Source organism: Bufo gargarizans, chromosome 3 (genome assembly GCF_014858855.1).
Source record: "Bufo gargarizans isolate SCDJY-AF-19 chromosome 3, ASM1485885v1, whole genome shotgun sequence".
NCBI lineage: Eukaryota > Metazoa > Chordata > Amphibia > Anura > Bufonidae > Bufo > Bufo gargarizans.
In genome coordinates, this window is record NC_058082.1 from 125981896 (window position 1) to 125997087 (window position 15192).

General features: G+C 40.6%; 1 protein-coding gene across 6 annotated transcripts in view; it reads left to right on the forward strand.

The window, feature by feature from the left end:
- Window positions 1-15192, forward strand: part of ENOX1 (ecto-NOX disulfide-thiol exchanger 1) — a 593767-nt gene that overhangs the window by 355621 nt on the left and 222954 nt on the right. Inside the window, exon 1 of one of the 6 annotated variants that reach the window (XM_044283887.1) lies at window positions 2776-2797. The exons of the other annotated variants lie outside the window; for them this stretch is intronic. The gene's annotated coding sequence lies outside the window, so the exon portion shown is untranslated. Of the gene's footprint in view, window positions 1-2775; window positions 2798-15192 lie in introns of those variants that run through there. 6 annotated transcript variants of the gene reach the window in all.

The window sequence follows — 15192 nt, forward strand, 5'->3', positions numbered from 1 at the left end:
TGCATTCTCATCTTCCTGACAGGACCTTATGATATCACTTGGTCATGTGACCCCTGTTTTTTTAGGAAACATCAAAACACTTATTTGATTAAATTATTGTTTTTTATTTTGTATTATAAAGGGGCTTATAGAGAAGCTAACATAGATCTATGCATTTGCTGGTTGTTTCATTTTTCTGCCAAGTGTAACCTATGTGACTTGATCTGGTCACATGACCGTGTGACGTCAAAAGGTCCTTGAAGCTTAGGCCTGTTTCGCACTACCATTATGGCTTTCTGGTTTTGAGATCCGGTAGAGGATCTCAAAACCAGGCCAAAATGGATCAGTTTTGTCCCCATTAATTGTCAATGGGAACAAAACCAATTAGGAATCATTCCGTTTTGTTGCGTTTTTTGACCACACACATTTTTTGTGTCTGGTCTGCGAAATGGAACAAACCAGATCTGGCATGAAAATCAATGTAAGTCAATGGTGCCCGATGTTTTTTTAGTTATTTTTTTTTGTTTGCGGAAAACTGATACGACACCCATTGACTTACAATGATTGTCATGTCTGATCAGGTTGGTTCAGTTTAGATTTAATACAACCGGATCCAGCCAAAACGCATGCATCCATATGTATTAAATGGCACTGATCCGTTTTATTCCTGTTTTGAGATCCTCTGGTGGATCATAAAACCGGAAAGCCGTAATGCAAATGTGAACCAGACCTTAGTGATTGTAAGCATTCTATACTGGTGTGCAGAAGGAGCAGGTGGGGGCTGTAGTGGGAGGAATGAAGAGCTGCTGAGGAGATAGAAGATGACAGGCTTCCTTCGGTCTCTGCTTGTAGTTTTAATCTGCACAGGAAGGATAGAAACGGGCTTCCTGGGGAACACACAAGTATAAGGACAGAATTCTTAGTCCTATCGAAGTCACACGATGCAGTAACTGAAAATGTGAATTTCTATATAAACTAAGAATCTAAAAATGTAACTGTTAGTAAAGGAGGTTTATTATGTATTTGAAATGCAAGTCTGAAAATACTCATGGGAGTGTTTTTTGTTTGTTTTTTTTTTAGTTATTTTTTTGTTTGGTTTTTAAGCCTACTAATGCCATAAGATAAATTTTCCATATATCTGAGTGGAAATATTTGTACCAAAATGCTCTTGTGTTGATTTTTTATTTATATTATATTTAATGTTTTCTGTTTTATCACTGCCTCTATGGATGCGGCAGATGTATGATTACTTTTTAGCCGCTGTTACAGTACTAGTGGGGCCTATTTTCATGAAAAATGATCAGGACATTTTTACTAGAAATTAACGTTTGTATACTTGTCCTCGATAATTGCCATCTGTAAATGTGACATAGAATGGATAGTCGGCCACCATTCTCCACCTAGCCCTTGAGTCCAACTTGGGCCCTTATAGTATATGCTGTGCGAGGTTTACTGCATATAGAAACATAGAATGTGTCGGCAGATAAGAACCATTTGGCCCATCTAGTCTGCCCAATATACTGAAAAAAATATCTGTTAGTTGAACTCTGTAATAAAATATGCAGCAAGTTTTAAGCTCCCTCCAATGTCGGCTACATGCACCCAGAGTCATTAAAAGGGTTTTCCAACATTTTAATATATCAGTATCTGATTGGTGGGGGTCTGACACCTGGGACCCCTCACCGATTAACTGTTTGAGAAGGCACCAGTGCTCCTGTGAGCACCGTGGCCTTCTCTCAGCTTACCAAACACAGTGCTGTACATTATATAGCAGCTGTGTTTGGTATCGCGCTCAGCCCCATTTACATCTATGGGGCTGAGCTGCTTCTAGGTCACGTGACTGATGATCGTGTCATTAGTGGCCTAGGAAAAGCTGAGAGAAGGCCGTGGCCCTTACAAGAGCGCCAGTGCCTTCTCAAACAGCTGATCATGGGGGACCTGGGTGTTGGATGCCCACCGATCAGATACTAATAAACTATCCTGCAGATACTCCGGTTTCCTCCCACACTCCAAAAGACATACTGATAGGGAGCTTAGATTGTGAGCCCCGTTGGGAACAGCACAATGCTAATGTCTGTAAAGCGCTGCGCAATATAGTAGCGCTATATAAGTGCATAAAATAAATAGATAAATATTGATGACCTAGCCTTCGGATAGCTCATCAATATGTTCTGGCTGCAAAAGCAGTCTTGTAAGGATGCACAAGATGTGTTTTTTTTTTTTTTTTTACTTGTAGAATATTGCAACAGTCTCCCGTTTGGCTAAAATGGATATTCCAAAGATGTAATGACTAAGAAAAAGCTGTCAAATCCACAGACATGGGTGACACAAAATCAATTCTCACAATCCTGAGACGTCAAACCAAAGAACTATTGGTTTGAGCTGGAAAAAAACAAAACGAAAGTTCTTCAACAACTGCTACAAACAACCCGCATTACAAACTTTATTTACTGTTTTTGTGTTCTGCTTGATCATTATTTAGTTTGTCTAGGGTGTATTTAATATTATGTTAGTTGGTTTATCATTATCTCTTTATATATAAAGGAAACTTTTTTCTTATTATTCTGCTGGCGCCCACAGTATGCTTTTTTTTTTTATTATTCAAAGTACAACAGTAAGAGATCAGGATGTGCCTGTGCCTGTATGTGTGTGTGTGTGTGTGTGTGTGTGTGTGTGTATATATACGGTATATATATATATATATATATATATATATCATGTAATGACACCCAATACTTTTTTTTTCCACCTACAGAGCTGTTTAAGGGTCAATTTTTTTTGCCGGGCAATCTGCAATTTTTATTGCTACCATTTTGGGGTATGTATGATTTATTTTAATTTTTTTTTTCGCTTTTTATAACCCAAAAAAATATTTTGGGGCAGCAAAACTATCAGTCATTTTAATATTTTTTTCCACTGAGGCATTCACCAAAAGTGATTAAATACTTTTAGATTTTCAAATCTGTCGATACCAATGATTTCTACGGCTTACAATTGCAGTCTATGCGAAAATTGCTGTATTCTTATTAAAGGATACAATTTCACCCAGGCAGCCCCCCCTGTTATGAGCATTGGAGCATTTCAGCTCAGGGCAAAGGCATTTTCAGGAGATCCGATGACATACCATGCTCTTCATAGGGACTGCCAAGCAGAGGCTTCCGCAGAGCAGTAAGCCCAGTAACGTCACTAGCACTGATGGGCGGACTTTAGCGCTGCCCAAGCCTGTAAAACTGCTAGGACAGCGCTAAAGCCGGCCCATCGGAGCCGTTGACGTCACCGAATGCACTGCTGGGCGGAAGCCTCAGCCTGGCAGTTTACCAAAGTAAACAAACAAGCCCTTGCCCTGCTCGATCCATGTTCATATCATAGGGGCCAGAGGGGTGAAAATGTGGGTATGTCCGGGTTCAGCTCTGAACCCGGACAACTCCTTTAAGTACTAATAGGTCTTCATAAGACTTCTGGCTGCCGTAGCAAGCAAATAGATCCAGCAATCTTGCTGCAGTGGGACAGGCAGTAACAGCATTCTGCTTTTTGTAAATTACTGCTCAGTTGCCATGGTCACAGTTGATTATGGCATCCGAGAAGTTAAATATCTGTGATTGGAGAGGTTTCTGCTCACAAACACCAGCGGCAGGTATTTGCTGTATAACACTGTAGTCATCCACTGGCTCTGGAGCCTGCGCAGCTCTTGGGTGGGTGCTATCTTTACCTGGCATTCACTATATATGTACTGTGGATATTGGGACAGGGTTAAACCTAGAAATACTTGATTCATTTGGACAAGGAATATAGTTGACCTTACTTTTTGTGAGTCTGCAAAAACAGAGGTTAATACAGAGTACAGAGGTTAATATCCTGCTGAGGGTACGGGGCTTAGCTATCTTATTGTACCATAGTAGACAGAGCGATGCAGGGAGGCTCCTGCCTCAACTAGTTGTCTTACAGCCAGTCACAGAACAATGAGCAGGAGGAGGCATGACTGATCTCCTGCAGCCAATCCCAGGCCTCAGTGGTCACAGATGCTCGTACGTTATGTATCTATACTATGACAATAATGATAATGCAATTCCTATCCATGACTTCTTTCCCACATGGCTTTATAGTGTTTCATGTTATGACCATGTTCCATAAGCTGCAGATGACAAATTGCGCTTCATATTCCACATGGTCCCTCAGATTGCTAACTCCGAGCCCAAAAAACTTTGCTGTACTGTGATCCAGATAGCATGCCACATCAGTGTAACATATTTCTATGGAACGTAATAAAATACTACGTACATTGTGACTGCCATGTCATATACAACTAGAAAAACTAAAGAAAATAATCCAGCTAATGTGTATAAAGGAATATATGACATCCTAACATAACTGGTTATAGAAACACTTGGGTCAAAACAGTACATGTCCTGAGAGGGTGAGGGCACATGACCGGGCCATACACCAGACTTATGATATTGGGACAGATTTATCTATGAATAATTTTTTTTCTGGGACGAACACATGGGATACTTTGACATTTTGCTGGCGATACGATTTTTGGTACTGCTGACTTTTCCAGTATACACAGTAATTAATGGGTGAGTGCTCGGAGTTATGCCTCATGCATGAGACCATATCTGTATTACGATCTACAAACCTCAGATCCGAAAAATGCATATACTGCCTGTGTGCATTTCGTATTTTCACACTCCCATCAGTAGAAATGCATATTCTTGTACACATGCAGCTCTGAGGGAGACACTACCACGTAGTGCATCAGTAGTTCATTTCCCCCTAGTGCCTCCACTTTATCTGGAGTGAATCTTTCATGTGAAAATCCTGAGGACTGGGGCATAGTTTCCATGAACCTTCTGGCCCAGAGGATCATTATATGAGCAGAGATCTTTTTACCATTCATGGGAGTCTATTTTTTACATATAGGTCTCCAGTAATCCTGGGATCCCCTGGTAGCACCCTGTCAGCCATGTAAGCAGATTGCTGCAGAAACATAAAAAGGTTGGGTTTTGCAGTTATGGAAGTGTTCAATAGTGGGACCACGTAATCTTTAAATGACCCTCATGTATAAGCTTCTTGTACATGTCGCAGGCCTCGTGGCTACAGGATGATATTTTCTCAGTATGAACATGGCAGATCTCTGTTGTCCTTAACCTTGCAATGCTTTCCTGTGTTCAGCTGCCCGAGGGAGGTCTCACGGAGGAGGTGCTGCAGTTGCCCTCCGTTCAAGGAGCACGGTGTGTGGAGACTGTTTAAACTCACAAGAAAGTAGGTGAATTATCCAGATCTGACAGGCACAAACAACCCTGTTAACCCTCAGAACGTCCAGTATATAAGAGGGCTATAATCAAAGGGCTGCCTAGTGAAGACCATTGCTTCACTGCAAATCGTTGCAATGGTTCGGGTGTCACGGTTTAGCCCCCCAGATCATGAAGTTGAGAAAACTGCTGGAGGTACGTTGCTGTTATTGGATCTGTGTTTAGTAAGGGTGCCACCACACTGTCAGCTTTTTTATGCTGTTTTTTGTCGCCAAAATCAACTGTGGATCATAAAGTGAGAGCAAACATTAAGGACAGGTACAACTTCTCTTTTGTTTGAATCCACTCCTGGTTTTGGCTTCACAAACTGCAGCAAAGAAATCTGGTTGTGTGGCAGCAGCCTAAGAAGGTCTATTAACGTTCACTTAATGGTATCTCACAATAGGATCTTCACATCTCTTTAGCTGGCCATAGACATAATGCTTTCTAGATTGTTAAGGATAATCATTGCATCTGTTGAAGCAGAAACGATTACTTCTGACCGAACCATCGTTTGTTACGCTGATTACTCCTGCTTGAAATTTTTTCTCAATCAGTAGCAGTAATCTCTACAATTATAGAATTCAGTTCAAAATAACCCAAGAAAATGCACAGAAGCAGTATTATTTTCACACCGTATCATCTGTGGCCCGTTACTTAGTAAGTCTGTGTGACTGTATAGAGGGACAGAGGTGAAACCTTCCTTCTGAGGACTATGTTGGGAGATTCTCAGATCCACAAAGGGTTACTTCTGTCAGAAAGGGGTATTTTATAAACTCAATATTCATAGAAAATAAAGCTGGGATTTCTTTATTATAATGTGTTGGATATACGCAATGGAGGGGCTTGTTCCCTGTTCTCGAGAAAGCTGGAAAGTCAGCACTTAGTTAGTACTCGTATTTACTTCCCAGCGGGTGATCTAATAGAATACACTTCTTTTACAGAGTTTGTATGTTCTCTATTTTCACTGGGGTTACAAGGCAATGCTAGGTTATTTGGACCCAGGACAGACCATGTACTTTGCTGCATTCAATTTACAAAACTCTTATTCCAGTATGTCAGATGAAATACAAATTTGTGCAACTTTCCAAATACTGGTAGTTTTCTTTAAAAATCTCCTGCAGTTTTGTGTCTACAGGTCCCATACAGACCTTTTCATCTCTATAGTAACTCCTGATCCTTCAGTCAGACTCCATTATAACTGTCCCCTAAAAGTTCCTATATTAGCAAAAAGTATAGCTGCTGAATCAGGCCAAACAACTGGTGGTTGTCGGTCACCATGAATAAATATAATATATAGATCTACCTGGGAGCTGGAGACAGAAAACTGTAAGGAAGGTTTTAATCCGCAGGATTGTAACAGCCTATTGTCTGGAACGAAGCGTTCCTTCCCGACAGTCGGCTGCTCGCTCAGTGCAGCGATCCCCTTCACTGGATGAGGCGGGGCGATGATTATTGCAATCGCTTGTCCCCATACAGAATCATTGTTTCTGAGCAGCAGATCGCTGTTTAGACCACACAATCTGCTGCCCAGAAATGATTGGTGGTTCCTGCACGAACGACAGGATCACCTGATGAACAAGTGGCACATTTACATGAGGATTGTTGGGAATGAACGGTCGTTCCTGAAAATCGGGCAGTCTACATTCATAAAATTTTTTTTTTTTAACAAAGATGATTTTCTTCATTTTGCCTTTGAGATGCATTGGAGTGATAAAAAGTTGATGGAAGGCATAGTCAAATCCAAGCCCTGTCCATGCCCCATTGCAGACGCGCCAAACGAGTGACCCCTGCTTTGGTGCATTTGAATGACTGCATGCAAGGAGCAGGACCCAGGGCGATCCAGTTACATTTGAATGGGGTTGCTTTTGTGAGAGAGCCCCTGTGAGCTGGATATCAGGTAAACTATGGAAAGCTGTAGCTTTATCCCAAGAAACTCGCTCCCAGCAATTCAGCTCAAGTAACTTAGGTTCATCTAAAACTGGCTTGGCACTTTACTGACAGTTAAGAAATGGAAAACAACCTGGCAGCAATCGTGTTGTTCGTTCGAATAAACAGATTTCTAGCACGAAGGAGAGAAAATCTTGCATGTTCTTTATTTAATATATTCCAAACGTACACACGGTGCAGTGAAAGAGGTCCCTCCATGTCCCTGATCAGACCGACAGGTTTCGAGCCAGCCGGCTCTTAGTCATGATCAGGTTGTGTAATTCCCCATCTCAGCCTGGGTAGTGAGAGCCTATTTAAAGGGCTTGTCTCATCTCCATTACCAAGTAGATGAGATACACTCCCGACCACCAGCCGACCAGGAAACGGAGGAGCGCTACTGTTCCAATAGCTTATTTTGTAATGCATGGGGGCTACGGAGACAGCACATGGCACAGCAAGCTATGGTGTTTACCGAACTTCGCACCGCAGTGGGAGCTACTGAAACAGCAAGCGCAGGCACGCCCCACGGTTTCCCTGCCGGCTGGTGGTCAGGAGGTCAGAACCCCTTTAAAACAATAGCATTTAATGAGTCCAAAATACGAAAATCCCTGCAGAAGGCCATTCATAGTTGCTGCACTTCTTAAGTGTGTAAAAAAAGGTTTTATAAGGACAGGAACATGCTGAAGATAAAAAAGAATGGTAAAGGTGGAGGAGCCTTGGAGCAATTGTTTGTTCTTCCTTAATGGAAAAGCATTCTTTACACAGTTCTGCTTGATTAAGTGTCAAATTGGGATGCATGGGTTGCAGCAGACCCGATGTATATGTTTAACCAACAAGACTTAAAATGATTATCCGCTCCTGTTTTACTTTCCATAACAGATGCAAACTATGTGACAGGAGGATTAATCTAAACTCTAGCACCAGTAAATGTGCCTAATGTATTCTCTCGCCTTTCAAAGCCATTGCAAGGCTGATTTGTCTTGCAGAGAAGGAGTTAAATGTTCTCCCGTTTCAATTGCCTGGACATGTTTCCCTATCGCTGCTCTTTGTCTGCGCCTTTATTTAGTTTGATGTTACGTCCTTAAAGAGTCACTCTTTACATTGCGCAGATAACCTCACATCAGTTTGTCCACGTTGTACAAATTAGCAGGAGACCTCCATCATTGTGCTCTGTACAATGGCTCACGGTGTGATGTCCTTTCTGCTTTGTTTCTTTGTAACCAGCAATCTGCCTCTACACGCTTGGCACGGGAACCAAAACAGAGGTATCTAAAGAACTATATTTCATGCTCATAAAAGTAAAGCTTTTTGTAGACTGCAAGAGGCAAGCGAGATGGTATTGGCTTCAAAGCACGGCCACTGCTGGCTGACATGAAAGTTCTTCTGCAATACACAGCTACAACTTTGTCAGAACAGTTTGACATATTGACAGTAGCAGGTGAAAACAGGACAGAAGAGTGACTAGTATGACTGAGGAATACATATTATACATGTAACCCTCCATTTCTTACAGATTCATAGTTTAATTTCTGTATAAAGTAAAATGTTATGCAGAAAGGTATCAATAACATGCTTAAAGGGATTGTCTCACCTGGGACATTGGTGGTATATCCTAGCGATATGCCACCAATGTGAAATGGGTGAGGCTCTCACCTCTGGAACCCACACCTAGCTCCAGAATAGGACCCCCAAAGTGGCTGGAGAGCAGCCGTGCCTGTGTAGCCGTCCTCTGTTGGTTTCGATCAGGCTGACAAAAATAGCCGAGCTCCGGCTCTGGTCCATGTGCACACAGACTGGAAATATGTTTGTGTTATTAAAATTACTATTTACTACTATCAAGTGTTTGAGACACTTTTCTAACTTTTTTTCTGCTTAGTTCAACAAAGGGGAATGGCTTGTCAGAAGGTGTGGCCATATGTAAAATTTGTCATGGCATAATTCCATCTTAATGTGCCAAAAAATGGGACAACATTTTTTGGGTAAAGCTAAGCAAGTGTTTAGGTGGCATAAACATTGACGATCTAAAAGTGTGACCGATTAATTAGCCTGTATCATCCACTGATAAATATAGGACAGATAAAGGCTATGTAAACCTTTGGGGGGAATTTGTATTATTTTTTTATTATTGCATTGTATTCAATTTGAGCTAAAAATCATATTTTCATTTCGTCTTTATTTTTAAAAAAATGGAAGTTATTTTTCTGTTCAGAGCTGAAATGCTCTAGTAGCAGCCTGTGGATTTTCTCTTTTCTGTCAGTTGGGAAGCTGATGGGGTCCTTATCTCTGATATCTGCCCATAAAACACTTTATATATAAAGTGTTCTTATCTTGCCGATAAGGATGTGGCTTAAATAAGTGTTTATGACCTCTTAGTAGTTTAGAGATGAGGTTTATTAGATGATGGCACAAAGCGAAAGTACCAGTCACACAGTTAGAAAAACAGTTAAGTGTTTGTGAGAGAACGGCTCAATATTTTTTATAAACTCCTATTGAAAATCTGATTTTTAGGCAAAAATGAGTAAATCGTAAGCACAAAAATTGCCTCAGAAGGTGTACATAGCCTTTTTAAAAACTGTCTGATCTAAGTTTACACTGTCCTACTTTTAGACAGTTTGTAATCTCCATGCTGACTTCCCTGCTGTCTCCTGAGTTAGTGTTAAAAATACCACAGGTCAACTGTGAAACTTGGACAAAATTTTAGCAAGTGCAAAATTCTGGCACCTGGCCAAATTTTTGGGGCAGGGGCAGAATTCTGTTGTAAATCTGGAGCAGGATTTACGGTACGTCAAATTTAGAAAGAACCTGAATCAGTAATTTGGCTACTATTAAGAATGGGTTTCGTATGGTGACATAGCAAAGTTTGACATTTAATAGTAAATTTCCCCCTATCTAAGGTTAATTTCAGACGAGCTTATCCACTGTGGGGAACACGTTCTGTGTGGCAGCGCGATTTCCCATCATGGCGGCTGCTCCTTTTACAAGACTGCATTGCATCATAAAGATTTATAATGCGGTGTGTCTCTGCCCCACCTTGCATCTACTGACTTGTGTGGACAAAATGCCGTTAGTATGATGTAATAGATGGAACACACAGTATTATAAATCATTATAATGCCATGCAGTCCTGTGAAAGGAGCAGTGTCCATAATGGGAAACCACGCTCCCACATGGAACATGCTTCCCGCAGTGGACACGCTCGTCTGAAATTACCCTAACATTAATTACATGTTCAGGAGCATGTTTTCTCAGGCTACTTTCAAACTTGCGGCAGTGTGATCTGGCGTAGCATGCTACGGTTTTATCTTTTGCCTGATAAGTCAAAACAACTGAACTGAAGACATCCTGAATGGATCGCTCTCCATTCAGAATGCATGGGGATATGCCTAATCAGTTCTTTTCCGGTATAGAGCCCCTGTGACGGAACTCTATGCCGGAAAAGAAAGCCGCTAATGTGAAAGTAGCCTTAGAATTGTGCAGGGTGTAATTCCTGTGTTATTCCTCCTGGAAATGTATACATAATTTGACAACTGAGTACCACAGTTTCTCTTGTCAATAGCTTACGTCTGATGTTGGGAGTACTGATTAGATAGATGGATCACAGTATGTAGGAACAAACCTTTTTGACAGGTGGAAGGGTGATGGGATGGACCTGAATGGAGCCTCCTACGATGCAGTGAACTTAGCCTTATTTACAGGCCATTATAACCAGCACAATGATGCTTTACTTTATGTAATGTTTATTATGGCCTGAAGTAGTGGCTGTATGAATAAAGGGACGCTATTACCCCTCCTTAATTACCTGAAGGCCCTCTTGCAGCTACTTCACTAGTTACTTGTGTTTAAAAAGTAACACATTCTGGTTGTAACCATCCGCGTACATATGTTAAATGGTAATTTGCAGCTGGTTTACACTGGTTACACTCTGTTGAGTGTTTCCTTCGAGGTACATTTTCTCTAATAGAGTAGGAAAGCTGACTTTGTTCACACGAATATGTCACTGATTTACCCAGGCGTCTTAATGACACTTGACCGGTTCACGGCAGAAAGCCTTTCGAGATTTCCTTCTTTGCAAGGTTTGCTTTCCACTGTGAGGTGGCAATAGTCTGTGCCTGCGGATAGATTAAGTGGTGTCTCCAAATCCTGCTGTGACCTGGACAGAATGAACCACAGCCCAAGTCTGATCTTGGGTAAGAAATACATGTAGAACAGATCTGGAAAAAACCTTTTCATCATGGCATATAATGGACACGGAACGGTCTTACTAGTATGTAATAGTAGCTTTTTAATTTGCTGTTTACTATTTATTTATTGTATGCACTTATATAGCGCTACTATATTCCACAGCGCTTTACAGACATTAGCATCTAACTGTCCCCAATGGGGCTCACAATCTAAGGTCCCTATCAGTATGTCTTTGGAGTTTACTATGTCCATATACAAGTTAGCAGCCAGCTATCATAGGAGCTACAGTATGCAAAACAAAGGGTCATGGAGGCCGTTCTAAAATAATCCCCCCCCCCCCCCCCCATTGATATAATAATCACATATGCCGACTTTTACGCTTCACGGTGTTAAATGGCTCAGATTGTTCAGTTTTATAGAATCTGAATTTGTAGAGTTACAGTAACAAATTAATAACTGAGAGGGTGTTGAAAATTTCTGTCTAAGTACTGTAGTTGTACCAATTTGAATACGCTTTATGTATGGTGCATATGCCAAGAAGTGTTCCTGATCCATGTGTGGAAAATGGGGCTCGATGTATGCAACTGTATGCCATACGGTTGAATACATTGGCCTCCATTGTAAATATATATATATATATATATATATATATATATATATATAAAAGTATACATTATTTTACCAGAAATCATGTATTTGAAAAAAAATACTCTTTGACCACAATTCAGGCAGGGCAGTAGCCTCACAAGACCATTGGTTGCGTTGGGTTGATATTTGCAGTTTCCATCTCTACTGCTTGCCTTTTTTTGAGAATTGTGGCTTTTCCAGAAAAAGAACATCATAAAGCACCAGCGCTCCCCTACAGTGGGATGTTATTCAGTTAGCACCAATATCTCACTCAGTGGGTGGAAGACTTAACACCAACAGATTATCTGACCGATTTCTGTCCAATCAGACCAATAGTTGGTGTGTATAACAAAAGATCTATGTGTGTGAACGGCCATCTGCCCAATGATTGGTCAGATAATCTGTTGGTGTAAATTCCCCCTTATATGGCCTTGTTTGTGCTCCAGAGGTCAGACACCCACTTATAGTGATAGTATATGCTAGCCATATACCACCGTGTCGTGTGAAGCTATGTGCAGTAACATTTACTATCCAGAATGTAAAATTAATGTGCTCCCTTGGAAGGCAGAGCTTTTTACTTTATAACTTTTTAGAATGTATTCCTACTGTGCTGGTAATGGGGTGTATACATATTTAAGCTGACTGATAATGTACTTTATTGTACCAATACAGTCTCCAGTTAAATGAGAAGTAAACTTTATTTCCCAGTATCAATAAGACTTCCAATCGGCCAATAACCTTGGTGTGCTCAAACTTGATAATGATGCAGGTTAATTTCTTTGGCTCCATACACGGGTGAAATATCAGCCTGTGGTGGGGTCTCAGGAGATTGGCAGCCCACCATAGACAGCACCGTTTTCCCTCTGGCAAAGTATTAGGATGCCAATAAAATACGCAATCTGTGTATATTTTTGACAAGGTATTCTTACTGGACATGGTTGCACATCTGGTTCCTTGTAATGCTTTTAGTGAGGGACAGTTAAGACTAGGAATCGCGTACTGTAAAGAGATAGAACCCTATCAATGATAATTCAAAAGGGTGCTAAGAAACCTACCCACGGGTGCTCAGATAAATAGAACAGGGACATTATTTTCTATTTATCTGAGCACCGGGGGGTAGGTTTCTTAGCACCCTTTACTGTCCTCTCAAATACTATACACTATTTAATTAGACAATGAAGGGGTGACGTGTTTGAGGAGTGTGAAAATAACAGAACCCCAATTCATCTGTGAGGACGTGAAATTAAATGGTGTGGACGTTGATTTTGCCTACCTCTACCCATACATCTATTCGGGTAAGCGGTGTGTATATTATGGAATACAGGTGGATTTAAGTATTCAACGTACACGTGTCTGATATGGATTTTGTGATACTTTTTGTCTAATTGGTGTGGCTTCATGGTTACATTGGGGCTTTCTGACCTTTTAGACAAATTATTAAAAGTTAAGTTTTCTACTCCGACTATAAACTCATAGCTTAAGGGTACTTTCACACTTGCGTTGTGAGCATCCGGCAGGCAGTTCCTTTGACGGATATCATTTGTACACGGATGCATTGAAATTTCGGATCCGTCTCTCCGGTGTCATCCGGAAAAACAGATGCGGTATTATATTTTTTTTTACATTTTTAAAGGTCTGCACATGCGCAGACCGGGAAAACCGGATCCTTTTTGCCGAAACACTAGGTACCGGATCTGGCATTAATATATTTCAATGGAAGTTAATGCTGGATCCGGCGTTCAGCAAGTGTTCCGGAATTTTGGCTGGAGAAAATACCGTAAGAGGGACTGAACTAAAGATATCCTGATGCATACTGAACAGAATGCTTTCCTTTCAGAATGCATTAGGATAAAGCTGAAGCGTTTTTTTTCCCCGGTATTGAGCCCCTAGGACGGGACTCAATAACGGAAAAGAATAACGGTAGTGAAAGTACCCTTAGGCAACAAAGTCATGTGTTATATCCAAGTAGTGATTACCTTGAGCCTAAACACAAGAAATTGGCTTCAACTTGGTATGGTAACAATCCCCTTGCGTTTCACTTAAAGCACAGTAAATTTGCATCTACAACACATCAGCCACATTTCTAGAGAACAAATAAACCCGAGAAACTTTTCTCTGCCGTGTGATTTAGATTATAGTGCTTATGCAATGTAAAAAAAAAAAAATCACACTTAAATAATTCTCACATTATATGAATGTAAATTAGCCATTTTTTTTTCATAAATTACCTCATTAGCTTTACTTTTATCATGATTTTTTTATAATGTATGTTGCTGTCGGGTCCCTGAGCGTTTCGGGTCAGGACTTTAGATTGAATATATCATAATTACAAGTCAAGAGCACGCATTTATGCAGATAATTAATGCCCTACTTCCTACATATAAATGAGATGCGGGGAACAAAACACATCCCCATGGATGAAACGTGTCAAGCTCTCGGTAATACTGTGTGAAATTTTTGGTAGCTTCCTATTAGTACAAGCAGAGAAAGTGCTTTGAGGGTCAGTAAATTGTAGAGAATGTTACAAAGACAGAAAGTAGTTTAAGTAGGGACATGGAGCAATCAAGGGCCAACAACCTTCTCTTGTGGACATTTATGTTATATAAATGATCCTTTTTCCTTTAGTCAGTAATGTTTTTTTCCCATGTAGTTCTGTTCGCAAACTTTATGACCCCTAGTGGCTCCAGAAAACATGATTATTTTCTTTCTTTATGGTAGATTCAGTATTTCATGGTCACTGTGTCCATGGTCTTACACTATATCACTATATTATAACATGATTGTTGGTAAGCATTGGAAATGGATGTCTACAAATAGCGGTTTGTGAAGTTTGATGTGGCACCTACTGTATCCTACATATTGTTGGGGAATTTCTTCACCATTCTCCTGATTGAGATGTAAATGTTCTCTTCCCTTAGCGGTCATGATTCACTGCAGACAGGGTCTGGCATATGATTACATACTACAAATGTCACTATCCCTTACACTAGAATGGGCCTTTTTTAACATTATTAGTGAGATTTTTCTACCAGATATTTGACATGTGGAAAACATATGATGTAGCTATCCCTAAAAATATATTGCAACTCTGGACAGTCAAAAACACAGAAATCTTTCCATTACACCTAACCTCTATGTAGGCCCCACTTTTGGCAGGACACCGGTGTACAGTACATAACCTGCA